Source organism: Panthera uncia, assembly GCF_023721935.1.
Source record: "Panthera uncia isolate 11264 chromosome E2 unlocalized genomic scaffold, Puncia_PCG_1.0 HiC_scaffold_19, whole genome shotgun sequence".
In the NCBI taxonomy this organism is placed as follows: Eukaryota; Metazoa; Chordata; class Mammalia; order Carnivora; family Felidae; genus Panthera; species Panthera uncia.
In genome coordinates, this window is record NW_026057588.1 from 13,863,650 (window position 1) to 13,891,254 (window position 27,605).

The window sequence follows — 27,605 nt, forward strand, 5'->3', positions numbered from 1 at the left end:
TGGCTGTGGACCGCCCCCCTGGGGCTGGTGGGGACTCATGGCCCATCACAGGGCCGTTCCCGGATGCAGCAGGGATCATACTCCCCCATGTGTCATTTCTACGGTGCCACAGATCCGAGGCATCTTGTGCAGGAGTCGGAGTAAGAAAGGTGCCCCGGCCTCCTGCAGCCTACTCACCCCTGCCCCGTACTCACACAGCCCTGCTGCCCAGCAGTGCCTGTCCCTGCCACGCGCCCACACTGGCTCAGCGGCCTTGCCCTTGAAATCTTCCCTGAGGGCATCATCGTGCCCAGAGGGATCCTCAGAAGTCTCAGCATCCACTTCCTGCCTCCCCCTGGTCTCCCCAGCCATCCCCACCTCCCCCCTCCAGTCACCCCAGCCTAGGCTCCCTGACTTCTCCAGGGCAGTAATTAGCCCAAGCTAAATCTTAAAGAGGTAAAACCCAGGAGCACCTGGATGGCTCAGCCGGTTAAGTGCCCAACTTCAGATCAGGTCATGATCTCAAGGTTCATGGGACCGAGCCCCACGTTGGGCTCTTGCGCTGACAGGGAGGGGCCTGCTTGAGATTCTTTCTCTCTTGCTCTCTTTCACTCAAAATAAATAAACTTAAAAAGAAAAAAGACACCGTGCCTTGAAGTTCCTAGCACACGCCCAGAAAAAACTGATGTTGGGCCCCCGCTCTTCCCCTCTCCCCCACCTCTTCCCCAGGCCACCTTCAGGAAAAGGCCCCTGTGTTCAACAGCCACTCGGATCCAAGACCTTGGCCTTCTCTCTCTCTCTCCTCCTTGGACTTCTCTCTCTCCCCTTCTCCCACACCGCATCCAACTCAAAGGCAGTTTCTTTCCTTCAAGAGGTACGCAGAATCCGCCCTACTTCTGGGGCCAGTGGATTCTGGGTCGGGCAGGATCACCTCTCACCTTGGTTCTGACTCATGTAGCTCCTCCAAGGCAGGACCCAGGCAACTCGCCCCCCCTCCACCTCCCCACCACAAGGCTGGTCAATTCCAGGCTAGTTGCACCCTCCCGGCGTGCCATTGTGGTGAGAGCTGATTCATCCCGGAGACAATCTCCAGATCCCTGATCTTTCATCCCCAAGGGACCCTCCGGGACCGCCCCATTCACGACCCCCTCTCAGCCTGGGCCCGACAGAACCAGACAGAGGGAGCGTGAGGGATGCCTTCAACACACTGGAGGTCGTTTAACTGTCTCCAGGCCTCATGGCCAGGCCTGACGGCGAGACTGGAGACCGGGGAAAGGACGCGGCAAGGAGCTGGCCGGAGACAGAGCAGCTGACGCCGATCCAGCTGTGAGCAAGCCGGTAGTGCCGGGGACTCACTCGCTGTGATTTCACTTACTGTGAAATGGACACGTATGAGGTCATGGTACACCCTGAGCTGAGATGCAAAACTTTATAGCCCCAGAGCCCCAGAGCCCCTTTGTTATGGTAACTATTTAAAAAGGGCTCGGTTGTTTGGGGGTGTTTTTCTGTTGCCTTTTTTTTTTTTTTTTCCATAACTAGAAAATCAGAGCTCCATTCCAGCCCCAAACCTCTGGCCAAGACTTAACCTCACCTTGCCAATAAAATTTTCCTTACGAGTGTCTTTTAATGCTCAATTGTAAGCCAGGCTTATCATTAAAAAGAGAAAGCTGGGGCGCCCGGCTGGCTCAGAGATAGAGCACCTGACTCTTGATCTCAGGGTCCTGAGTTCAAGCCCCAGGTTGGGAGGAGATCCTGCTTAAACAATAAATTAATTAATAAAGGGAGAAAGTCACTCGAGCCCACAGAATTAATACTTCTGTGTTATGGTTAAGAATCATCCGGGAGACTTGGCATTTAAAGTATTTGTAATGCTTAAGAGAAGTTGGCATAAGCAAAAACTGTGACAAATTTATCCTGTAGATGTAAGCCTTCCAACATAAAGTGCATAATTGAGTAATCCATTATTTCAGACCTGTAATTTTTCACTGAAACGTGAAAGAGAATTTTTCTAGGTGAGTAAACGGTACTGGAATGTTGAAAAGATCCTGATATTCTTATAATTTATTACGAGTTAAGTCCCTGGGAAGGTTTTGTTTCTTAGGCGCTTCTGTTGAGCGTCCAAAGAAAATCGAATGGCTTAAGTTTGTGAAAGCAGAACACTTAAGGGAAATTAATTAAGATTCTAAATGGGATATGAAGCCGTTGGAACTGGAACTGGTTGAACATTAATCAAACACTTCCCCGAAAAGTAACCGTTAAAATTTACTAGATTTCTAAATAGAACAATATTCGGAAGTAACACTTCGAAGGTTAAGGAAGATGATGTTTTTTGTTGGTAATTTTAACACGTTGAAGATTAAGTGAAAACAGTAATCAGTCTTTTCCGCGGACGAACGTCTCCCCCAATGACACCAGAACGCTCACACGGACGCTGTGTCCTCTGTGGCCGTCTAGAAGCCATCTGCCTCCCCAGGATGAGTTGCTGGGAGACACCCTGAGCCAGGGGCACCACGTTCCTGACCACGGAAAATATACGATAGTGTCTGTTGTTTTAAGTCACTAAGTTCGGGGTGGGGGGAGTAGGGTAGTTTGTTACACAGCAGTAGCTAACCAACTAACACAATAGTAACAGACTTTGATTAGGCATAAGACACCCCCCCCCCAAAAAAAAGGAACCCTACATTTCCCACATTCCTTTGCAGCCAGGCAGGGTCATGTGGAGTGTGGTAGTGATGATCACACAGCCGAGACCAACGCCTAAAAGGAACCGAGGTCCCCGGCTGATTTCACGGAGCAAGGCCATTTTATCAGCGTGGGAAGAAATAGGGAGAGCAAAATAAACTTCTAACTTGGGTCCCTGTGAGAACAGCTAAATCTCAGCTTTTCCGAAACCCAAAAAGATTATGTAATAATCTTTTCATCCATCTCCTAATCAACACCCTCTTTTTTTTTTTATTTAGCCTCATTCTGATGGATGATAAAATGATAACCAAGATCTTATAAATTGGTTTACCTAGTACATACCTTTGGTTTCCCCCCCAAAAAACATATTATAATTGTCAATAAATATATATATTCTCTCATATAAATCATAGGACACATCATTGCTAGAGCACAGGGGGACCAAGGATCAGAAGCTGGCTCTGTGCTGACAGCACAGAGCCCAATGTGGGGCTCGAACCCACAAACCGTGAGCTCATGACCTGAGCCGAAACCAAGAGTCGGAGGCTTAAAGGACTGAGCCACCCAGGCACCCCCAGATTCGTACATTTCTTCTCAAATTCCCTTCTCCTGGGCCAGCAGGGCCTCTGGCTCCCAGCCTCAGCTGGCCAGCGTGATGAAAGCTACTGGCTGCCTTTCTTTCTACACCTGAATCTTCAAAGGAGATCCCGGTTACAGACACTCGATATTTGGCCAGACGGCCTGAGAGAAAACGATGCACAGTGTTCCCCCGGAAGTATGATTTGCGCAGGCAGGCCCCGAACCCACGGTGTTCAGGGAGCCCCCGCGGGGCGCAGGCACCAACGGGTCACCCCAGGGTCTTCGTCCTCTGCTTCAGCAGCGCCTCTCCGGCTGGGGAGGCCAACTTCACAAAGTGACGTCGGGAGGAGTTCAGCTCCACGAACCAATTTACAGGATTCAACGCACACAAAGTCTCAGGAAACTTCTGTCCTGGGAAGGGGGGCACCTGAGGGTAATCGTGGTTCTCCTGCTTCTGGACCGCTCAGCCCAGGATGGCAGGTGCAGGCTCCCGGGTCGGAGCCCGGCTTCTCCCCTTCTGGAGTTGTCTGGGCCTGTACCTTCAGGACAGCAGGAGAACCTTCCTCAGAGGTTGCTAGGAGCCTTACATGTACCGGGGCGCCTGGGGGGGCTCAGTTGGTTTGCATCCGACTTTTTTTTTTAATCTTTATTTTTGAGAGAGACAGAGACAGAATGCGAGTGGGTTAGGGGCAGAGAGAGAGGGAGACACAGAATCCGAAGCAGGCTCCAGGCCCTGAGCCGTCAGCACAGAGCCCGACGCGGGGCTCGAACTCACGAGCTGTGAGATCATGACCTGAGCCGAAGTCGGAGGCTCAACCAACTGAGCCACCCAGGCGCCCCTATTTGCATCCGACTCTTGATTTCGGCCTCCCGTTGTGATGCCATGGTTCGTGAGTTCGAGCCTCGCGTTAGGCTCTGTGCTGGCAGCCTGGAGACTCCTTGGGATTCTCTGTCTCCCTCTCTCTCTCTCTGCCCCTCCCCCATTCTCTCACTCTCAAAATAAATAAATAAATATTAGAAAAAAGCCACGTACATAGGGCTCTTAGCCCAGCAGCTGGCACCTGAGATTTCAGAACCAACAATTACAGATGATTGTGTGCAGCCCAGAGAAACCGATTTTGGACTTCTGACCTCCAGAACCGTGGGGGAATAAATATGGGTCCTTTTAAACCACTAAGTTTGGGGCGCCTGGTCAGCTCAGTCGGTTCAGGGTCTGACTTTGGCTCAGGTCATGATCTCGAGGTCCGGTCCGTGGGTTCCAGTCCCATGTGGGGCTCTGTGCTGACAGCTCCGAGCCTGGAGCCTGCTTCGGGTTCTGGGTTTCCCCCTCTCTCTCTCTCTCTCTCTCTCTCTCTCTCTGCGCCCCCCCCCCCCCACTCACACTCTGTCTCTCTCTCTCTCTCTCTCAGAAATACCAAACCAAAAACATTAAACCACTGAGTGTGTGGCGATTTGTTATAGCGGCCATAGACGATCCGGTAGAGACCACGCGGGGAGATTTGTGTGGGACCGAGGGAGGGAGGGAGCACCCCACGCACTACTCTGCTCCCCCCACGCCCTCCATCCACCGCTGTCTACCCGCGACACTGACCTTAGTGCCAACGCTCCTACCTGGGAAGAAGCGCACCCTGGACGGTGCATGCCCTGGGAATATTTTCTCAGTGCTCACGCCACGTGTATGACGAGGGACAGAGCTGAGGGCAAAATGCAGGCTGGCACCCCCCCCCCCAGCGGGGATCTGTGTGATATTCCTCGGACACTCCTGGCTCCCCGAGAACAAAGGAAAGGGGCTTAAGTGCTTGCCACGGTGATGTGGGAAACTAAGGCGAGTGAAAAATGAGCTTCCCTTACTGCCCACAGCCCATTGACAAGTCCTTGAAACTGGCAGAGTGACCTCTAGGAGCTCAGCTGCCCCATGCTGACACTTTCCCCGGGGGCGAAAGGGAATCTTGGCTTCATGGTATCCTGGCCCCCCAGGCTCCTCTAAGTCTCCTTTAACATAGAAAAATTCCTTTGGAAACTTCCTTTATCTCCACTCCCCCAAGATACATGCTGGCAATCATACTCCAAGCTTATGGCCCCCGCATATACATCTGAAGGGTCCCATGACTGAGGTTCTACTAAATAGTAATATGGCGTTTCCCTAGAAACAGCTAGCCCTTCAAGGTCCCGACAACCTTGCTCCCCAAATACCTTCGAGACTCACTCTATCCCTGACCCCCTCCCAACCTGAAGGTATGTAACCAGTTACCCGACACGACCCCAGTGCAGCTCTTCCTGCCCACGGGTCCTGTCCCCTTGCTTTGATAAAATCACCTTTTGGCACCTAAGACGTCTTCAAGAATTCCTTCTTGGCCGTCGGCTCCGGACCCCACCATCACCCCAAAACCCCATCGTGCGTACCTTCAGATCTGTGTGCGCCCCTCTGCCCGTAGCCCGGATATACCTGACTGTCCGTGCCAGTTCCTATTATAGCTGTATTCTCGTGCCCTCCGTTCCCCGAAATGGGTTTCTCAGGTAGGGGACGAGAGAGTTTTCCTTGACCCTCTTAGGGTCCCTGGCAGGGTCTGAGATTAAACTGACAAAGACGGATTGACAGAAGGGGACACGCGTTAAGTTTTATGTGCCATGGGAACCCTCATGAGACAAGGAGGCCCCCAAGAAACAGGCTGGTGCCTTTTTACGCTAGATTTGACGAAGGGAGGGCAGTCGTGGAGGGATGTGGTAGGTCAAGGACTCTGAGGTAACTGGTAACCGGGGCAGACTTAGCAAGGCCTGTTGGTTAGGGTTCTTCCTGTCCTCAGAGAAGTGACGTAGATGCTCCTTTCTTCTGGGTACAGGGACAGCAGCTGTCACATGTTGTTTTTGTTTTTGAGAGAGAGAGGGCAGAGAGAGAGGGAGGGGGGTAGGCAGAGAAGGCGAGAAAGAGAGAAAGAGAGAGAGAGAAGCAGGGCTTATGCTCACCCCAAAGCGGGTCTCGAACTCACGAACCATGAGATCAAGACCTGAGCAGAAGTCAGATGCTTAACTGACCGAGCCACCCAGGCGCCCTCACATGGGGGTTTTATGAGCTGTTTCGGGCAAAAAGGGCAAAGGGGGAGGACGTCGGAGTGACCTTCCTGCCTGCCATTGTCTCAGACTCCTTCAGCTTAAACCATTCCATCTGCCAAGGTGCCATATTTTGGGGTAGCATGTCCTGAACCCCATCATCTGCCAACTTCCTGTTTCGTTCAGAAGATCTTCCTCTCTCTGAAATGTGTTTACATTGAACTCCCCGCCCCGCAAATCTGCACATTGTCACCCGTGCAGATGTGTTGCTGATTTATTAACTGGTCCCTTAACTCTGCTATCACTAAGACAAGAGCGGCCAGCTGTGTGTTCGTTTGTTTGTTTTCATTTGAGTCCAAGTTAGTTAACGTATAGTGTAATGATGTTTTCGGGAATAGAATTTAGTGATTCATCACTGACATAGGACACCCAGTGCTCATCCCAGCAAGTGTCCTCCTTAGTGTTCCCTCACCTGTTTAGCCCATCCCCCACCCAACACCCCACCAGCAGCCATCAGTTTGTTCTCTGTATTTAAGAATCTCATACGGTTTGTCTTCCTCTCTGTTTTTATATTATTTTTGCTTCCCTTCCCTTATGTTCGCACGTAAAGAAGCCGGACCCAGAGGAACAAATATCATATGATTCTACTTACATGAACTGTCTAGAATAGGCAAATTTAGACACAAAAAGCAGATCAGGGGTTGCCAGGGACCGTGGGGAGGAGGGAATGGGGAATTACTGATTAACGGGTATGGAGTTTTCGTGTGAAGCGATGAAAAATTTAAGAAAACGGAATAGTGATGGTTGGGAGGCATGATGAACGCAGCTAATGCCTCTGCGTCCTGCGCTTAAAAAAGACTAAACAGGGGCACCTGGGTGGCTCAGTCGGTTGAGCGTCCGACTTTGGCTCAGGTCATGATCTCGCAGCTCGTGGGTTTGAGCCCCGCGTCGGGCTCTGTGCTGATGGCTCAGAGCCTGGAGCCTGCTTCGGATTCTGTGTCTCCCTCTCTCTCTGCCCCTAACCCACTCGCATTCTGTCTCTGTCTCTCTCAAAAGATAAATAAACATTAGAAAAAAAAAAAAAAAAAGACTAGGGATGCCTGCGTGGCTCACTAGGTTAAGCGACCTGCTCGTGATTTTGGCTCAGGTCACGATCTCATAGTTTCGTGGGTTCAAGCCCCGAGTCGGGCTCTGCACGCTGACCGTGCGCAGAACCAGCTTGGGATTCTCTCCCTCTCTCTGTGCCCCTCCCCTGCTCGTGCGCGCACACGCTCTCTCTTTCTCTCAAAACAAATGAACTTTAAAAACAGGGGGGCGACACTGGCAGAACTTGTGTTATGTATTTTTTACCACAATGAAAAAGTTGGGGTTTCATTAAGCCACCCTGGTGAAAGGCTTTGGGTTTAACTGGATAGAAACAAACAGGTCTTGCTGGGGCGCCTGGGGTGGCTCGGTCGGTTGAGCGTCCGACTTCGGCTCAGGTCATGATCTCTCGGTTCGTGGGTTCGAGCCTGTGCTGACAGCTCAGAGCCTGGAGCCTGCTTGGGATTCTGTGTCTCCTTCTCTCTCTGCCTCTCCCCTGCTCATGCTTTCTCTCTCTCTCAAAATAAAATATTAGAAAGAAAGAAAGAAAGAAAGAAGAGCAGAGTAGGCCCACCAGCCTGCTCTACATGCGAGGTGCTCTCGACACTAAGAGGAAGCATGACCTGGACGGTAAACAAAACCCATCTGCTTGTTCAGAGCCAAACCCGAGGACAGTCCCTGAGCAACGACCACGTTGCTCTCCCCACTACCCCCGCCCCCCCCCCCTGCCCCCCCCCCCCCCCCCCCCCGCCTCTCCCCTCCTCCTGCCCTATTCTCATCACTGATCCTGAATCACTGGCCACCCACCTGCCCCCAGAACCTCGGCAGCTCTGAGGCAGTAACCCTGCCTCTTCTCCTTGAGTGAATAAAATCGAACTCCCAGAGGAAAGAAGAATACAAATTGGAGTGACAATAACAAAGAAACCAATGTAAACGCATGGCGTCAGCGCATTCGCGATGCGTGTCGCGCACAAGAAATTGGTTTCGTAATCGCCATAAGATCACGCAACCAGTTTGTCTGTTGAGGTCTTTACAACATTTGCAAGCGTCTCCTACTAGATTGGCGAACAGTTTAAGTGATTGCATTGGGAAGGGGTGTTTGAGTGGTTAGGGAAATCTGGATGAGAGGATAACTGTTGAATGATTTTTTTTTCCCCCCCGAGAGCAAAGATTAGTTAGTATTCGTGTCTGGACACAAGCCCCGCGGATATTAGAGAATCTAGAGGCACAGAAACACGGGAGGGCCTGGGTGGTTCAGTGGTTAAATGTCCAACTCTTTTTTTAAAAATTTTTTTAAATGTTATTTATTTATTTATTTTATTTTTTTTTTTAAGTTTTTTTTTTTAATGTTTATTTATTTTTGAGACAGAGAGAGACAGAGCATAAATGGGGGAGGGGCAGAGAGAGAGGGAGACACAGAATCGGAAGCAGGCTCCAGGCTCCCAGCCATCAGCCCAGAGCCCGACGCGGGGCTCGAACTCACGGACTGTGAGATCGTGACCTGAGCTGAAGTCGGACGCTTAACCGACTGAGCCACCCAGGCGCCCCAAATGTTATTTATTTTTGATAGAGAGAGAGAGAGCAGGAGAAGAGGCAGAGAGAGAAGGAGACACAGAATCCGAAACAGACTCCAGGCTCCGAGCTGTTGGCACAGAGCTGGACTCCGGGCTCAAACTCACGAACTGTGAGATCATGACCTGAGGCGAAGGCAGAGGCTTAACCCACTGAGCCACCCAGGCGCCGCATAAATGTCCAACCTTTGATCTCAAGCTCAGGTCTTGATCTCAGGGTCAAGAGTTTAGGCCCTGGGCCCAGCATGAAGTCTACTTTAAAAAAAGAACAAAAACAAAAAATGGCTGCTCACATGCATTACTGGTCAGGAATGGGTAATTTTGCAGCAGCTAACAATATTTTATGCACATACTGTAAGTATCACTTTTTTTTTATTGAGATATAATTCACATAACAAAAAGGATGTCATCATCTAAAAGTGTATGACTCAGGGGCACCTGGGTGGCTCAGTCAGTTGAGCATCGGACTCTTGATCTCAGCTTGGGTCACGATCCCAGGGTTGTGGGATCAAGCCCCGCGTCAGGCTCCGTGCTGAGTATGGAGCCCGCTTAAAATTCTCTCTCTCTCCCTCTGTCCCTCTACCCTGCTCTCTCTCTCAATAAAAAAAAGGAAGAAAGAAAGAAAAAGAATAAAAGGGGATGACCTACTGGTTTCTAGTACCCTGACAACGTTGGGTAATTACCAACACCAGTTCCGGAACATTCTATCACCTCATGCTCGCCAATCCCCCAGCCCCTGGCAACCACTAATCTACTTTCTGTTTCTATAAATTTGCCTCTTCTGGGCATTCCACATAAAAAGAATCGATACAACACGTGGTCTTTTGCATCTGGCCCCTTTCACTTGCCATGTGCTTTCAAGGTTCATCCATGTTGTAGCATGGATCGGTACGGCCTTCCCTGTTACGGGCGAATAATCCACTCCGGTGATTCCACCGTGTGGCTCCCCCACATTATACTTCTTCATTCTGCCAGGACGTTGTGGCAACGTTATGGACGTGGCGGTCGTTTCCACCTTGGGCCATTATGAACAATCTCGCTACGAACATTTGTGTACGTGTTTTCGTGTGGACGGAGGTTTTCCACTCTCTTCAGTATATACCTAGGAGGAGAATTGCAGGTCACGTGGCAATTCCGCGTTCAACTTTTTGAGGGACTACCAGACTGTTTTTCGAAGCATCCCCACCATTTTACATTCCCACCAGCATGATTAGTGTATGAGGGTTTCCGTTTCTCCACAACCTCAGCAACACGGCTATTGGGCCTTTAAAAACGTTTTTTAATGTTTATTTATTTTTGAGAGAGAGAGAGAGAGACGGAGTGTGAGGGGGGAGGGGCAGAGAGAGGGAGACACAGAATCCAGAGCAGGTCCCAGGCTCCGAGCTATTAGCACAGAGCCCGATGCGGGGATCGAACTCTCGAACTGGGAGATCATGACCTGAGCCGAAGTCAGACACTTAACTGGCTGAACCACCCAGGCGCCCCTGGAAATGTTCTATTTCTTGACTTGGGTGGTTGGTTACACGGGGCTCGAACTCACGAATCATGAGTCATGACCTGAGCTGAAGTCAGATGCTTAACTGACTGAGCCACCCAGGCGCCCTTATTTGTGCCTTTTAAAAATTATAGCCTTGGGGCACAGAGTGGCTCAGTTGGTTGAGGGTCTGACTTCGGCTCAGGTCATGATCTCACAGCTCGTGTGAGTTCCAGCCCCACATGGGGCTCTCTGCTGTCAGCCCAGAGCCTGCTTCGGATTCTCTGTCTCCCTCTCCCTCTCTCTCTGCCCCTCCCCTGCTCTCGAACACACACACACTCTCTCTTTCAAAAATCAACAAAAAATAAATAAAATAAAATGAATAAGGCCACCCGTGTGGCTTAGTCTGTGAAGCATCCGACCTCGGCTCACATAATGATCTTGCGGTTGGTGAGTTCGAGCCCCGCGTCAGGCTCTGTGCTGATGGCTCAGAGCCTGGAGCCTGTTTGGGATTCTGTGTCTCCCTCTCTCTGTCCCTCCCCCCCTCACCCTCTGTCCCTGTCTCTCTCTCTCTCTCAAAATTAAACAAAACATTAAAAAACATTAATAAACAAATAAATAAAATACAAATTATAACCATGCACATACCTCTTGATCTGGTGGTTCTATTTCTAGAAATGTATACTGTTTGATATAGTAGAATTGATCATAAAGATATTGGATGGCACACACTGAGTTTGGTAGCACTGTTTGTAATCATGAAATATTGGAAACACCCTATATTTCTGTCAATAAGAGACAAGAGAAAAATATCAGTTACATCCATACAATGGAGATCTATGTGGCTGTTACCAAAAACAAAAAAAAGAAGCTCTCTACACAGTGATATTGAAAGACCATGAAACTCTGTTCAATGATAAATGCAAAGTGTCGGAGTATACGGTATGTTGTTGTTTGTTTACAGGGTGTGTATATGAAATTCCTTGTATATGTATAGAAAAAAAATCTCTGCATGAGAATCTCAGAATCCAGGGGAAAACTGGGGGTAGCTGAGGGCAGTGGCAGAAGAGAAATTAGCATTGGAAACCTCTTTAATACATTTAAAATTTTATACAACGCAAATATATCATCCTGATCAAAATGAATACAACGAGAAGCTTAAAAACACTGGAGCTGAACGAAACCTACTTGCAGGCCTGATGCCACCCAGAGCTGCCCATCTGTGACTCCCGCCTTGTCCATTTCGACCCTCATCCACAAGGGAACTGACCACACGGTGAGACCACGAAGTGACCCCCTCGGATCACTCAGTAATCAGATGCTTAACACACCCTCATTTGTATAAAATAAGTGAATAAAAAGGGAAATCAACCGACAATGGCGATGGGCTTGGGCTTGAAAGCTGTATTCATTTCCCGTAGCCTCTACAAGAAATCGCCAATAGCTTTAGTGGCTTAAAACTATGAAATTTCGGGGCGCCTGGGTGGCTCAGTCGGTTAAGCGTCCGACTTCAGCTCAGGTCACGATCTTGCGGTCCGTGAGTTCGAGCCCCACGTCCGGCTCTGTGCTGATGGCTCAGAGTCTGGATCCTGCTTCAGATTCTGTGTCTCCCCTCTCTCTGCCCCTCCCCTGCTCACACTCTGTGTTTCTCTGTCTCTCAATAATAAATAAATGTTAAAAAAATTAAAAAAAAAAAAAACTATGAAATTTCTTCTTGTACATTTCCGGGAGTTGGAAGTCCGACACCACTTTCACCGGGCTAAAGTCAAGGCGTTGGCAGGGCTGGTCCCTTCCGGAGGCACTGGGTGGAGAGCCGCGTCCTTGCCTTTTCCAGCTTCTAGAGGCCACCTTCACTCCTGGGCTTTACTCCCAGCCAGGTAACCCAGGGCCACCTCCCCATGTCAGGATCCTCAGCTCAATCACATCTGCAAAATCCCTTCTGCCTGGAAGGTGACGTTCACAAGTTCCAAGGACTAGGGCATGATTAGGTCTTTAGGGGGTCATTATTCAGCCCCACAGACACCATCCACACACGAGAGATCCTAACACATTTCTGGTAGACAGATCAGGTAGAGGCTTGGGGACATGAATGGTGTGAGGAGGTCACTGCATTCAGGAAAGGGCGGCAGGGGAGAGGGAGCCCAGCGCCACCAGGGTAATAGGGAGCAGACAAGAGTGAGAAAACGTAGCTAAGACAGGCTCAGATGATAGTCTGTCCATGCTTTCTGTACCCCTTCTTCCCCCTTTCTACCCGACTACCAACATTCACATGCAGGGAAATCAGAACCAGAGGGCAGTTCCCCAAAGAGGTCCAGCTCTCTGACAGCCTGAGATGCTAACTGGGGTGGGTGCTGCCTTCTGAAAAAAGCCGGTCCTATTCTGGTGCTCATGGAGGGTGGGAGGGGCAACCAGAAGTGGGCTCCTGGCCTCTCGCCCCCACATGTGGGGCCAGCCTGAACGCAAGGCCCACACGCAGACACAAAGCTTCCATTCATGCTCCAACTCAGGGCAGAGGCCTGGAGGGAAACGGTCCAGCATTTACAGCAGGAAACACCCCCCCCCCCATTACCTACAGACACTAGCCTTGTCCCTCTTCTGAGATTGACAAGGAACAAGCAAGCCTCACCAGATAGGATCCAGTCAGGGTGCACACACCGTGTTCGGGTGATGTCTCTCTGGTGTCTTTTTTGGTTTGTCATGTTGACTTTTTTTGAAAAGTACGGACCAGTTACCTGGTATATATTCCCCATTTTCCATGTCTGGTTGTTTCCTTGTTATTAAATGCAGGGTTAATGTATTATTTTTTTTTTCCACAAGAATTCTGCATGGATAATTTTGTGTGCTTTCTTTTTTTTTTTCTTTTAAGTTTTTTTTTTTGGGGGGGGGGGGCGCTCAAGCAGGGGAGGGGCAGAGAGAGAGAGAGAGGGAGAGAAAGAATCCCAAGCAGTCTCTGAGCTGTCAGTGCAGTGCCTGACAAAGGCCTGGAACCCACAAACCGTGAGATCATGACCTGAGCCAAAATCAAGAGTGGAAAGCTTAAGTGACTGAGCCCCCCAGGAGCCCCAATTTTGTGTACTTCCTATAGTGCCACATCAAGAGATACTTGATGTCGGGGCGCCTGGGAGGCTCAGTCGGTTAAGCGTCTGACTTCGGCTCAGGTCGGCTCAGGTCATGATCTCGACTTTGGCTCAGGTCATGATCTAGAGGTTCATGAGTTCGAGCTCCTCGTTGGGCTCTGTGCTGACAGCTCAGAGCCTGGAGCCTGCTTCGGAATCTGTGTCTCCCTCTCTCTCTGCCCCTCCCCGCTCATGCTCTGTCTCTCTCTCTCTTTCTCAGAAATAAATAAGCATTTAAAAAATGAAAAACCAAAAAGAGATACTTGATGTCTTACTGTCCCACTGTTGCGGATTTGTTTGATCATTTGGTTGAGGGTGGGTAGGTACATTTTCCCCCTTTGTAGTGCATAAGTCATCTGCTGGGTAATAATTCTGGACTGTTCTGCAACATCTTACCAATGATTTTTAGCATCCTTTGATGATCCAATTATTTTACTGGGGACCCTCTGTGTTTTTTTCTAATTTATCTGTAATAAACCGCATTCTTTGTTGAAATAAACTGTCCAGTGCCTGTGAACTTGCATAATCTATGTAGTCTGTACCTGGTTCACAGTAGGTGCTTAATAATGGTATCCATGTAAAAACTCATCACCACAATCTCTTATGCACAAACGAACCTTCTTCAGGAATTAGGCCCCCAAGCTCTTCAAGCAGGAAGACGTGACTAAACTGACATCAGGTTATTTACAACTTCTATTCCACTTAGTGTGTCTTCCTCTCTCTATACGCTTTGAAACAGAAGTATCACGTGATGTGGAGCACCCACCAGCCCCTGCGGGGAATACCGCAGAACACCGGATATGGTATAATCGTTAAAAAAAAAAAAAAAAAAAAAAAAAAGTCCGGACTCCAACCATAGCCTAAGCCCTTTAAGTAAGGGACCGTGTGTGGATCGATATTAAAAATGCTTGAGTACAGTAGAAACGCTTGGTGAGGCGGTTGGTACAGTAAGAGGTCACATTTATTGAGCGCTACACGCGCAGGATCCACGCCATCCTCACGATGGCGCTGTGGTGCCTCGCCGAGGCTTCTAGCAGAGGGGGCCTGGGGAACCCAAGCTCCAACCCTTGCCTGTTACGTGACCCCAAACAAGTGACTTGCAACGCGTGCATAGACCACCTAAGTCTGGGCCTCAGTTTCTCACGAGGGGCGTCTTTGGGGTCATGCATATAAAGCTTTTAGCACAGTGCTTGCTGTGAGCGAGCTCTGGGGGAACTGGGACCAGCAATGGTTTGCTAGCGGGAGGAAGGCCTGGCGTTCCGAAGTCTGGCTCTAGGATGTCTCAGGTCAGTCCTTTGAGGTCCCTTGAGCGATCTAGGGCTATCGGAAGGAATGTGACTGCCCAGGAGGTCAAGACAGAAATGGTTCGTGGTCCCATCCTTGCTGCTACTGAACCTCGGATATTTCAGTGGTTTTCAGGGAAGGGGGCAGGTTTCCAAAGTGGGGGCACGCGGGCTGTCGTTGCCGCAGAGAAGTTCGCGTGGCAGAGAGGTCCTCCTCAAGCACAAGCCGGGCTTCTGAGACTCTACGCTGGGAACGCAGTGTAAATGCGAGAGAATCCCTGGGGATAGGAACTTGATCCAATGTTTCAAAACCAGGCCCAGGGTCAGAGTCACAGCTAAGCCATTTACAGCACTGGCCAGATGGCGGGAGAGACGTTTTGAATGGCGGAGGCGGCTGTAGGCAAGGAGGCCGGAACGAGGAGGCAACAAGATTTGGGGGGGAGGAGGCAGCTGGAACCATTCCCGCGGCGGAGGCTCTTGGGGAGGTGGACCTCGCTGGGAGGAGGTGGCTGGGGGGGTGGGGGGGGGGACCGGGACCCGGTATCAGATCGCCGGGCGCTTGGCAGCAGGGACGCGCGTGGTGTGTGTGTGGGGGGGGGGGGGGGGTTGTGTAAGCTCTCCAAGGGGCGGGCCCCCGGGTCCCGGAGCGCGGGGGCTGCGCGTCCTCCCCGCCCCGCCAGGCGGCAGCTGGGCCCTCCCCCGGCGCCTGCAGCCTCCCGGATCCCGCCCCTGCCTCGCTCCCGCCCGCCGCAGCCGCCCGCCCGCGGATCCCGGAGCCGCCGGCCCCCGCAGAGGACCGACTGCCCAGACTGCGGGTCCCGGGGCTCCCTGGGCGGGGCCGATCCCAGGGAGCCCCCCTGACTGCCTCCCAGAGCAGGGTGGGGAAAGGGATCTTAGCCCGCCGCCGCCTCCGAGCGGGCCGCCAGGTGAGCGTCGGGACGCAGGTCGGGACGGGTGTCCCGTCCCCACTCGCCCCCGGGGCGCCCGGGGAAGGACTAACGCCCCCAGGCCCTCGCGGGAGGGGCGGGTCCCCCCGGAGTCCTTGTTCCCCAGCGCCCCTTCTCCTGCCCTGCCCGGGTCCTAGGCTGTCCCAGCCAACGTCCGCCCCTTTAAGTCCAGAGTCGCACGGACGCACGTTTGAAAGCCCCAGGTCGTGCGGAAATGGCTTAAAACGGGTCCTCTGACGCCCACGCCTTCCACCCGGCTGCTCCTGGGCAGAGGCCACGGTGGAAGAAACTCCCCCTCCCCCCAAAACGTACCCGACCAACACTTGTACTCCGCAGCCGGCGAGAGGTCAGACCCCTTTTACCAGCTCTGGTTTTCTTCTGTTTCTTCTGGCTGGCAGCCCCTTCGCCAAATCGGTGAATCAGAAGGCTCAGAGCCCCGTTTCTCGATTTAGCAACTTGGGCACAGTTTGTTTTTAGCTGCGGCCGCTCCTCCCGATTTAAATTTTGTTCTTCTAAGTTAACTTTTGCAGTGTTCAGTAATATTTCTTAACGCTCCATATCTTGTTCTTTCAGTCTGGATCCTTCAAGTTTAGAGAGCATCTGTTAACTAGCAATTTTGAAAGGCTGCAATATTAGGCACCTACTTTTAAAATAAATACTTTTTTAAAGTGCCCCAGTACCACCCAAGAACAAAAGACAAATAAGGCAGACGAAGCTTTGCAGCAAAAACAGCCCCTTAAGCAGCAGACCCCGGCCCCACGGCCAGTTAAAATTATTTGTAATTAATCACACATTGCTCGCAGCTTCCCTATTGGCTGCTTTCATAACGTCAAAAAAAGTGTTTTAAACGTCTTTCTTGTTCTATGAAATATTGATAGGATCTGTTTGACTCCTCATTTTGTGAGGCCTGGCTGATGAATCTATTTTAATAATTTTTTTTTCTTTTAATTTTAGAGAGAGCGCGAGCAGGGGAGAGGGTCAGAGGGAGAGAGACAGAATCTTAAGCGGGCTCGGGGCTTACATAGGGCCCTGGGATCCTGACCTGAGCCGAAATCAAGAGTCCAGGGTTCAACCACCCAGCGCTCCTTCTTTAATAATATTTTGTAAGTTTATTTATTTATTTGAGAGAGAGAGAGAGAGAGCACACACGCGCGCGCGCACACACACGCACACACATGCACGCGCGCAAGTGGGGGAGGGGCGGAGAGAGGGAGAGAGAACCCCAAACAGGCTCTGCAATGTCAGCGCAGAGCCCCACGCAGGGCTCAATTTCACCATCAGTGAAATCATGACCTGAGCCAATACCGAGAGTCCAGTGCTCAACCCACTGAGCCACCCAGGAGCCCCAATATATTTTTTTAATAAAGTTTTTGTATTTATTTAAATACGAATTTTTTCATCCAATCAAGTTACAGATGTGATTCACAAATCAAATAGAAATGAGTCTGCCTTTTTATTTCCTATATATATGAAAGCAATATCTTTAAGAGCACGGAAAGGGGGAAGCAGTGTTTGATCTTTTTTATTTTATTTGGGGGGGGCAGTATTTTATCTTTTACTTTTTAAAATATTTTTTAAGTTTATTAATTTATTTTGAGAGAGAGAGAGAGAGAGAGAGCAGGGGAGGGGCAGAGAGAGAGGGATAGAGAGAATCCCAAGCAGGCTCCGCACCATTAGCATGGAGCCCTATGTGGGGCTCAAACCCACAAACCACGAGATCGTGACCTGAGCTGAGACCAAGAGTCAGGTTCAAAGCCCGGCTCTGCGGGCTTTTGTGTCAGGTGACCTTGGGTCCGTGGCTCCCCTTCTCCAAGGCTCAGTTTCCCCGGCTGAAAAATGGCGCCTCCCTCCTGGAGCTGTTCGTGAGGCTTCTGTGAGATTTGATAAAGCCCTTGCCACGGGCCGAGAGCAGTTACTGTGCGGTTAACCGTAGCTGGTAGTTTATGAAGGCTTTTTCTTTCTTTTTTTATTTTCTTGTTTCTTTTTTTAAATGTTTATTTTTGAGAGAGTGTGAGCGGGGGAGGGGCAGAGAGAGAGAGCTGGGGACAGAGGATAGGAAGCAGGCTCAGCTCTATTAGAGCAGAGCCCGATGCGGGGCTGGAACTCACCACCCGTGAGATCGTGACCAATGTGTGACATACTCACCGGGATAGTCAAATCTCACCCCAGTGTGACTCAGCCCTGCCACCAAATGGGTCTGGGAAAGACTTCCGGTTTTCCAGGCTTTTGGATTTGGGGACTGGGGAGAGGAGATGGGGACTTGCACATTTCTCATTTTACGGAGAGGAAAATCCACTCAGAGAGGGAAACCCGTTCCCCCAAGGTCATGAACAAGAGTTTGGGGTGGGGCTGGCCCAGGAGTGACTGACCATATAGAACCTGCGACACGCACCTTCCCCACAATGCCACTTTCTCTGCGGGCTGTCACCAGCAATTTCCAAAAGCAATGTCCCTTACTAGCCTGGTGATGCCTCCTCGCCCAGAAATATCACTGCTGCCTCCTGGGAATGAGATGATGCACAGAAAGAATTTTCCAGAGTGCCTTACCCAAAGAAAGCACTTGGCAAATGTGAATTATAATTTGCGCAAAGATGCAGTGAGACTGTTTCCTTCCTGGGTTCAATAACATCAGTGGTGTTTATTGATAGCATTAATATTTTTTAAATGGTGAATTATAACATCCATACAGAGAAGTATATAAAACAGATGAACAGTTTAACAAATAATTGTAAAATATGGAACCAGGGACCAGGTCAGCAGCAAGAACATCGTCAGCCCCCAGAAGCTTCCCTGTGGGCACCTGGTTAATAGCCCTCTCCCTCCCCACAAGGGAAACCAGCGCCCTGACTTTTACGATACTCACGTTCCTATTTTGCTCTTTTTATTTTTTTTGGTTTTTTTATGTTTATTTTTTTTTATTTTTGAGAGAGAGAAACACACACAGAATCCGAAGCAGGCTCCAGGCTCTGAGCTGTCAGCACACAGCCGGACGCAGGGCTTGAACTCGCGAACCGTGCGATCATGACCTGAGCCGAAGCCGGATGCTCAACCGACGGAGCCACCCAGGCGCCCCTATTTTGTTCTTCTTTATATGGTTTTAGTACCACGTGTGGATATTAACGACACTTTATTAGTTTAGCCTGTTTGCGAACTTTCTAAGAGTAGCACCATGGGTGGGAGTATATAGTTTATCATCCAAGCAGGAAACTTTAGAAGTAGTGGAGGTCTGGAATTACCCGAATTACCCTGGGGACCATATGTGTCGTAGACCAGGGCTGCCCCGCGCAATTCAAGCTGCGCGGGTGTCCCAGGACTCAACGTTCTAGGTGCCTTGCCGCCGTTCTGTGACTACCTTAATTTACTCCTACATCCTCCAGTGGATGGATGGGTCATTTCCAGACCGGAGCTGTTAGAGACAATTGTGTCATGAACATTCTAGTGTGTGTTTCCCAGCTCTGGGGTCAAATGGCGGGGTCCTGGGGCAGGCACACATTTTCAACTTCAGTAAAAAATGCCCATCTAGGGCTCCTAGGTGGCTCAGCCGGTTGAGCGTCCTACTCTTGATTTCGGCTCGGGTCATGATCTCGCGGTTTGTGAGTCTGAACTCCACCATCGGGCTCTGAGCTGACAGTGTGGAGTCTGCTTTAGGGGCACCTGCGCGGTTCAGTTGGTTTTGGCTCAGGTGGGGTTGAGCCCTGTGGCAGGCGGAGCCTGCTTGGGATTCTCTCTTCCTCTCTCTCTGCCCCTCCCCTGCTCTCCCTTGCGCGCTCTCTCTCAAAATAAATAAATAAATATTGAAAAAAAAACTCATAAAAACATAATTGTACTTTTTAAAGATTAGTCGCTATTGACCTTTGTAACTTCAAATGTTATGCTTCACTTCTTTTTCTTGTTCTGGCAACTTTTGAGTCCCGTAACGTGAAGCAGGTGAGCCAAGCATCTTGGTTTCCCCTCCTCCCGCCTTAGTTTCCCATCTTTTGTTACTTGTACATTTATTTTCACAGTGTCAAGGTTGATAACATCTACAGTCTGTTCTGTTACCATATTTAAGTCTTAGATGCTTTCACTGTAGAGTTTCCAGGGTTTTCCCGACAGCTTCAGTGAGGTGTAATTTACATACCATAAAAGTCAGCCCTCTAAAGTGTGCAATTCAGTGATTTTTTAGTGAATTTACAGAGTCGTGCAGCTATCACCAGTTTTAGAGCATTTCTGTCACCTCCAAAATATCCCCCGTGCCTATTTGTGGTCACTTCCCCGTTCCCCAGCCCAGCCCCAGGCAACGACTAATCTTTCTGTAACTTTAGATATGTCCTTTGGGGACATTTCATGTAAATATATCATACAGTATGTGGGGTTTGTGTGTGTGTGTGTGTGTGTGTGTGTGTCTGGCTTTTTTCACTTAGCATGCTGTTTGGGGGTTCATTCATATCGTAGTGTGTACCCATTCTTGGTTCTTCGTGCTGCCGATCAGTGTGCCGTTGTGCGGATAGACCCCGTTTTGTTATCCATTCACCAGCGGACGGACGTTCGGATCGTTTCCAAATAGATAATGTTGCTGTGAACGTTTGCAATCAAGCCTGTGCGTGGACACGTGTTTTTATGTCTCGTGGGCAGGTAGCCTCGTGGTAGAATTGCTGTGTTTCGTGGAAAGTTTATGCTGAGCTGTTTTTGTTAATGTTCACCTTTCAAAGAAACTGCCTGTTTTCCCAAGTGGCTGTCCCATTTCACGTTCCCATCAGCAACATGCGGGGGTTCCAGTTTCTCCGGGTACTGGCCAATCTTTTGAACAGTAGCCATTCCGGTGGGCCTGACATGGTGTCTCATCGTGATTTTAATTTGGATTTCCTTAATGACTAATGATGTTGAGCATCTTTTCATGTGCTCGTTAGTCATACACATATCGTCTTTGGTGAAATGTCTCCTCAAATTTTGTGTCTATTTTTAAAGTGGTTTGTTTGTCACACTGTTGAATTTTAAGTGTTCTTTATATATTCTGGATACGAGTCCTTTATCAGATACATGATTTGCAGACATATTCTGCCAATCTATAGCTTGTCTTTTCATTTTCTCACTGGTGTCTTTTAAGTGCAAAAGTTTTAAATTTTGAAGATGTTTAATTCATCCATTTTTCCCTTATACGAATCACACGTTTGGTGTCGTAGCTACGAAGTCTTTGCTTAACCCAAGATCATTAGAGTTTTCTCCTATTTTCTTCTAAAAATTTTTATGGTTGTAACTCTTACATTCAGGTGTATGGTTTATTTTGAGTTGATATTTGTGTGTGGTATGAGGTAAAGGCCTAAACTCATCTTTTTGCATGTAGATTTCCCATCACCGTTTGTTGAGAAGACAGTCCTTATGCTAAGAGACCAGATCTTAAATGTTCTCACCACAAAAAAGAAACGATAATTAAGTGACATGATTGGAGGTGCTAGCTAATGCTACAGTGGTAATCATCTTGCAATACATAAATGTATCAAATCAACACATACACCTTAAATTTACACAATGTTATATGTGAGGTGTATATATATATTTATATGTATATACTCAGATATATATATATACATATACATACATGTGTGTACATATATATATATATATATTTTTTTTTTTTTTTAAGAAGAATGCCCCTATTTTAGTAAGAATGTCTCTAGCCTCCAGGTCAAATTGATTCTTTTTTCTTGCATATTGTCAAATTGACATAACATGGATACAGTTAGTGTATGTATTTGAACCATGATTTTCTGAAGCAGTATTTTGTTTTTCCTGCAGTTTGTCAGAGCTTTAATTTTTCCCTTTTTTTTCTGAGATTTTTTTTTTTTAAGTGTATTTACTTATTCTGAGAGAGACAGAGGTAGTGCAAACAAGGGAGGGGCAGACAGAGAGGGAGGCAGAAAATCCCAGGCAGACTGCACTGCCTGTGCAGGGCCCAATGCAGGGCTCGAACCCATGAAACCACGAGATCATAACCTGAGCCAAAACCAAGAGTCGGATGCTCAACAGACTGAGCCACCCAGGAGCCTCTAGGATTTTATATTTTTAAGTTTTTCTAAGCGATCTCTGCAAAAGAACGTGGAGCTCAAACTCAAAACCATGAGATCAAGTCACATGCTCCACTGACTGAGCCAGCCGGGTGCCCCTTTAATTTTTCCCTTTTGAGAGAGGTATTTTCTGGGTTCTAACTCATCCAGTCTACTTTTGGAGAATTTTTTTTCTTCTAGAAAACATTCTTCCTTTTATAATATCCTGTTCTTACTGTGTTTTGAGTATCTTCTCTAATCTAAACGTACCCAGGGCAAATGTACCAATTTGCAGGGCCCAATGCAAAATGCGTGTATGGGCCCCTTGTTTAGAAAGGATTGAGAATTTCTGGGGCGCCTGGGTGGCTCAGTTGGTTAAGCGTCTGACTCCTGGTTTCGGCTCAGGTCATGATCTCGCGGTTCGTGGGTTCGAGTCCCGCATCGGGCTCTGTGCTGACAGCATGGAGTCTGCTTGGGATTCTGTCTCCCTCTCTCTCTGCCCCTCCCCTGCTCTCTCTCTCTCTCTCTCTCTCTCTCTTTCAAAAATAAATAAACATTAAAAAATGATTGAGAACTTCTAGTTGGCAAGAGCAGAACATTACAATAAGCATGGAGCCCCTCAGATAAAGGACCACATGTGACTGTGCAGGTCACATCCCCATGAAGCCTAAAGCCGGCCTTCTCTACCATTTTCCTTATCATGTTCGTTTGGCCCTCTGAATTGTTCTCTTTCCCCTGGGGTCAGTTTGCTACAGTTCTGCCCTTTTACCTCAATACTTCTGTTTCCGGCTGCTAGTTTCTTGAGGCATCTGGTGAGCCTTCCTCATCCAATCACATTTTCAGACAAACAAGGGGCCGGGTGGCTTTTTAAAAGTAACTCAGGGGCGCCTGGGTGGCTCAGTTGGTTAAGTGTCAGATTTCAGCCCAGGTCATGATGTCACAGTCTGTGAGTTCGAGCCCCATGTCTGGCTCTGTGCTGACAGCTCGGAGCCCCGGAGCCTGCTTCGGATTCTGTGTCTCCCTCTCTCTCTGCCCCTCCCCGACTTGCGCTCTGTCTCTCAAAAATAAATAAACATTAAAATTTTTTTTTTAAATCAAAGTAGCTGGTATGATGGGGCTGGCTCAGTCGGTACAGCACATGACTCTTGATCTCGGGGTCATGAATTCGAGCCCCACGTTGGGTGTAGAGATTACTTAAAAATAAAAATCTTAAAAAATAAATAACTGTTTTGAAATTTGGGGCTGTTATAAATATAGTCCTGCTTTCCCACTGGCTTTTTAGTCTAGTTGAAGGGATGACTGAGAACTGTGTTTGGGGACAGCACTTGGTGTTAGGAGGGAGAAGCCAGTCTTTGCTGGGAGCTCACTCCCAGAGGCTTCATGCAGTTGCTTTATTTCTTTTTTTAACGTTTATTTATTTTCGAGGGAGAGGGAGAGACAGAGCGTGAGCAGGGGAGGGACAGGCAGAGAGAAAGAGAGGGAGACAGAATCTGAAACAGGCTCCGGGCTCCAAGCTGTCAGCACAGGACCCGATGCGGGGCTCGAACTCACGAGCTGTGAGATCCTGACCTGAGCCGAAGTCGGAGGCTTAACCACTCAACCGACTGAGCCACTCAGGCGCCCGGAGAGATCTTTTAAAGTAGAAGTGAGCAGTCACCACTGAGGTCTCTCCAGCACATCCAGTCTGCCAATCATCACGTATTTGAATAAGGCCTTTCCAGACCATTCCGTCCAACCGAGCTGGCTTAGAACAGAAGAACCACCTTGCTGACATTTAGTGAAAAATAGGAGCGCCTGGGTGGCTCAGCCTGTTAAGCGTCCGACTCTTGGTTTTAGCTCAGGTTGCGATTGATGGGGTTTTGGGGGTATGGGTGGTGGTCATGGGCTCCGGCCAAGAAAGAATTCTTGAAGACGTCTTTGGTGCAAAAAGGTGATTTTATGAAAGCCCGGGGACAAGATCCGTGGGCAGGAAGAGCTGCCTTCATGCAGTTTCTTTAGAGAACAGTCCTCCAGTATGGTTTTGTGTTTCCCGTGGATGAATGTTGGGCAGCCGGAGACCTGTGTGGCGAAGCATGTGGGGAGCAGGAGAGGGAGTGGGGAGCCCATAGGCGCAGTCATTGCGAAGACGGGCCGACCCCTGTCCTCACTCTGCTCTCTCACTCTCCACCTGCACACCTACCCCAGCCTGGCCCCCCTCGACCCCGGGCTCTGGGTCCAAAGCCTCTTGAGGTTAGGGTTAGCCTCCTTGAGGCTCCATTGTGCCCACTTTGAGTTTGACCCTGGCCCCTACACTTGGGTCTGCTTTCTGTCTTTCTGGAAAATAGTGGCATTCCTTTTTTGTGGATGGGCTCCCTCCTGTTTACTTTGCTTCTGCATTTCTTTGCCGTCCATAGAGAGGACGCCCTTTGAGAGGGAGATCAGGCTGCCCAGATTCCAATCCCCAGTCCACGTCTGACTGCTGTGTGACCTTATGGGAGTCATTTTGCCTCTCCGGGCCTCAGTTTCCTCCTGGTGTGATCAATTGGGATAATACAGAAGTCACAAATGGCCACACCCATTCAGTTCCTGGGTCTGCAGATCTGTCTTTTATCCGGCCCATACGGTGCCTTAACTTTTTTCTAATGCATTGCTAACCTTTAAAAACTGGGTGACTTCACATGAAAACTGGGGTTTCCAGTTTCTTTTGAACAAACTGGAAGATGTGGCCAAAGCCGGCCAACCTTCCTACTTGGCGGTAAAGGAGCCAGAGTGAGTACAGATTGGCACAGACTTCAGGCTGGCTGTACCTTCTGGTTTGCCAATCACCACCACTCCGTTTCCTCCTACCCAGTGGCCTCGTTTAAGATACTGCCCATCTCAGGGGCGCCTGGGTGGCTCAGTCGGTTGAGCGTCCGGCTTCGGCTCAGGTCATGATCTCATGGTTTGTGAGTTCGAGCCCTGCGTCGGGCTCTGTGCTGACAGCTCGGAGCCTGGAGCCTGTTTCAGATTCTGTGTCTCCCTCTCTCTCTGCTCCTCCCCTGTTCATGCGCTCTCTCTCTCTCTCTCTCTCAAAAATAAATAAACATTAAAGAAAAATTTTTTAAAAAGGATACTGCCCGTCTGGGAGTTAAGCGTCCTATTCTTGCTTTCAGCTCAGGAAATGATCTCCCAGCTTGTGAGTTCGAGGCCCACTTTGGCTTTGTGCTCATGGGGCAGAACCTGTTTGGGATTCTCTCTCTCTCCCTCTCCCTTTCTCTCTGCCCCTCCCTCGCTCCCTGTACCTCAAAATAAATAAACTTTAAAAAAAGGAAAAGGATACTGCCTGTCTGTTGGAGGCATTTGAACTTGGTTTTCCTGGGATACCGTTTCCAGGGCATCTAGCACAGGATCAGGCACATAGGACTGTTACTGTTAAGAGGCCAGCCAGGGGCAGCAGTGTGAGTGGGGGCCCAAATCCAGCCCTTGCTCTCATTGCCAGGCCAGGCTACCCCAGGGTTGGATTCACCCGGAAGGGGTGGCTTTTTTTTAAAGCTTTATTTATTATTATTTTTTTTAGTATTTTTAAAATTTATTTATTTATTTTGAGAGAGAGAGAGAGAGCAAGCACATGTTGGGGAGGGGCAGAGAGAGAGAAAGAGAGAGAGAATCCCAAGCAGGCTCTGCAATATCAGTGCAGAACCCCATGGGGGACTTGAACCCATGAACCTCGAGATCATGACCTGAGCCAAAGTCGGCCGCTTAACCGACTGAGCCAAGATTTTCTTTTTCTTTTCTTTTCTTTTTTCTTTTTTTTTTTCAAGGCATCCCTTCCAGGGGTGCCTGGGTGGCTTGGTCAGTTGAGCATGTGACTTTGGTTCAGGTCATGGTCTTGAGGTTTGTGAGTTCAAGCCCCACATCAGGCTCTGTGCTCACAGCTCGGAGCCTGGAGCCTGCTTCGGATTCTGTGTCTTCCTCTCTCTCTGCTCCTCCCCTGCTCACACTCTGTCTGTCTGTCTGTCTCTCTCTCAAAAATAAATAAACATTAAAAAGATTTTTTTTTTAATAAATAAATAAAAATAAAAGGCATTCCTTCGGGGTGCCTGGGTGGCTCAATCAGTTGGGTGTCCAATCGGCTCAGGTCATGATCTCACGGTTTGTGGCTTCGAGCCCCATGTCTGGCTCTGTGCTGACAGCTCGGAGCCTGGAGCCTGCTTCGGATTCTGTGTCTCCTTCTCTCTCTGTCCCTCCCCCACTTGCTCTCTCTCTCTCTCAAAAATAAACACTAAAAAAATCTTTTTTGAAATCAACCCAAAGACTGATAAAAGCTAGCATAGGCCCTGATTATCAGCAGCTCGTCTGACTTCTTGAAAGGGAAGCCACATCGAATCTTCGAACCTGCATGTAATTCTTAAGAGCAAAGAATTCTGATCTCGGCTTATTGAGAAACAACATCAGCGCTATGGTTCAAGAGCAAAGACTTAAAATTAATAAGGGAGGATGTCAGGTAGAGGAAACTCCCCCGAGGGCACGAAAAACAAGCCATTCTGTCAAAAATTAAAAAGACGATTGACAACACCTGGTCCTGGCAACTGCAACTGGACTGAGAACACATCGTGGAAGGGACTGAGAACGGCCCATTGTTGCCGAGAAAACCTATTGGGTGTTTTCTTGTAAAGTGAAATATACACTTACTGTATGATCCGGGAATGTCCCTCCTAGGTATTTACTCATGAAAAATGAACATGTATGTCCATACAAACACTCGTACCTGAATGTTCATTGCAGCTTTATTCATAACAGCCCCAAACGGGAAAGAGCCCGATGTCCCATCATGGTGAGTGGATAAACAGATTGTGGTTTATCTGCTCGATGGAATACTCCTCAGCGATAAAAAGGATCCAAGTACCGATTGACGCATGCAACAACGTGGGCGGATCACAGAGACGTTATCCTGAAGGAAAGCAGACACAGGGGAACATACTGGATGTATCAGCCAGAGTCCAATCAGGAGACAGAAACCAGGCAGTAAATTGAAGGGAGAACGTTTAATAGACAGAATTATTCATTATAGCAGGGAAAATAGCTACTAAGAAATGAAGAGAATGCTAAAGAATATAGAAATAGCAGAGATCAGGAACAGTACCACCTCTGTGATCCAAGACTGAAAGCTTGAGGGCGCCTGGGTGGCGCAGTCGGTTAAGCCTCTGGCTTCTGCTCAGGTCATGGTCTGGCGGCCCACAAGTTGGAGCCCGGCATCAGGCTCTCTGCTGTCAGCACGGAGCCGGCCTCAGATCTTCTCTCTCAGTCCTCCCCCACTTGCACGCTCTCTCTCAAAAATAAACATTAAAAAAAAAAAAAGACTGAGAGCTTGAGAAAGATGACAGTCCCAGACCCTGATCTCATTCGAGAACTCTTGGAGGAGGCTCACAAAGGGCATAGGAGCCGCCCCCCCCCCCCCCCCCCCCGGTCGTGCTGCACCTTGAACTTGTTGGAAAGGCCCCCCCTCTGGAACTTGCCAGAAGTCTGTCCAGCGGGATGCTGGGGAAGGCAGTTCGCAAGGAAGTGGGGCGCTCCAGGCAATAGGAAACCGCCTGAGGGGGGGGGCGCCAGGGGACGGCGCTGGCCGCGGGGTGCTGGCAGGCACGGGAGAAGCTTGCAGGCTGCAGGTGCCTGAGAAGCTGCCCTGGGGCGACGAAGCTGCAAGAGAAAAAAAAAAAAAAAAAAAAAAAAGCCTTCTTCCTGTCATGTTCCTCTGGCGCCCTCTACTGGGGAAATTCAACCTGTCAGCCGGCACAGAAAAGTTTAAATGGCCAAACTCCAGTTTGGCCAAGGGGAACTATGAGGCAGTATATGCCTCTGTGG

The 27,605-nt window shown here is 49.2% G+C and overlaps 1 long non-coding RNA gene across 1 annotated transcript; it reads right to left on the reverse strand.

The window, feature by feature from the left end:
* Positions 1-26,512: 26,512 nt before the first annotated feature.
* Positions 26,513-27,202, reverse strand: LOC125915480 (uncharacterized). Its single transcript, XR_007455674.1, has 2 exons — positions 26,887-27,202; positions 26,513-26,694 (listed from the first exon to the last, which is right to left on the reverse strand). It is a non-coding gene; the product is annotated as an uncharacterized LOC125915480 (long non-coding RNA).
* Between the last annotated feature and the right edge of the window lie 403 nt (positions 27,203-27,605).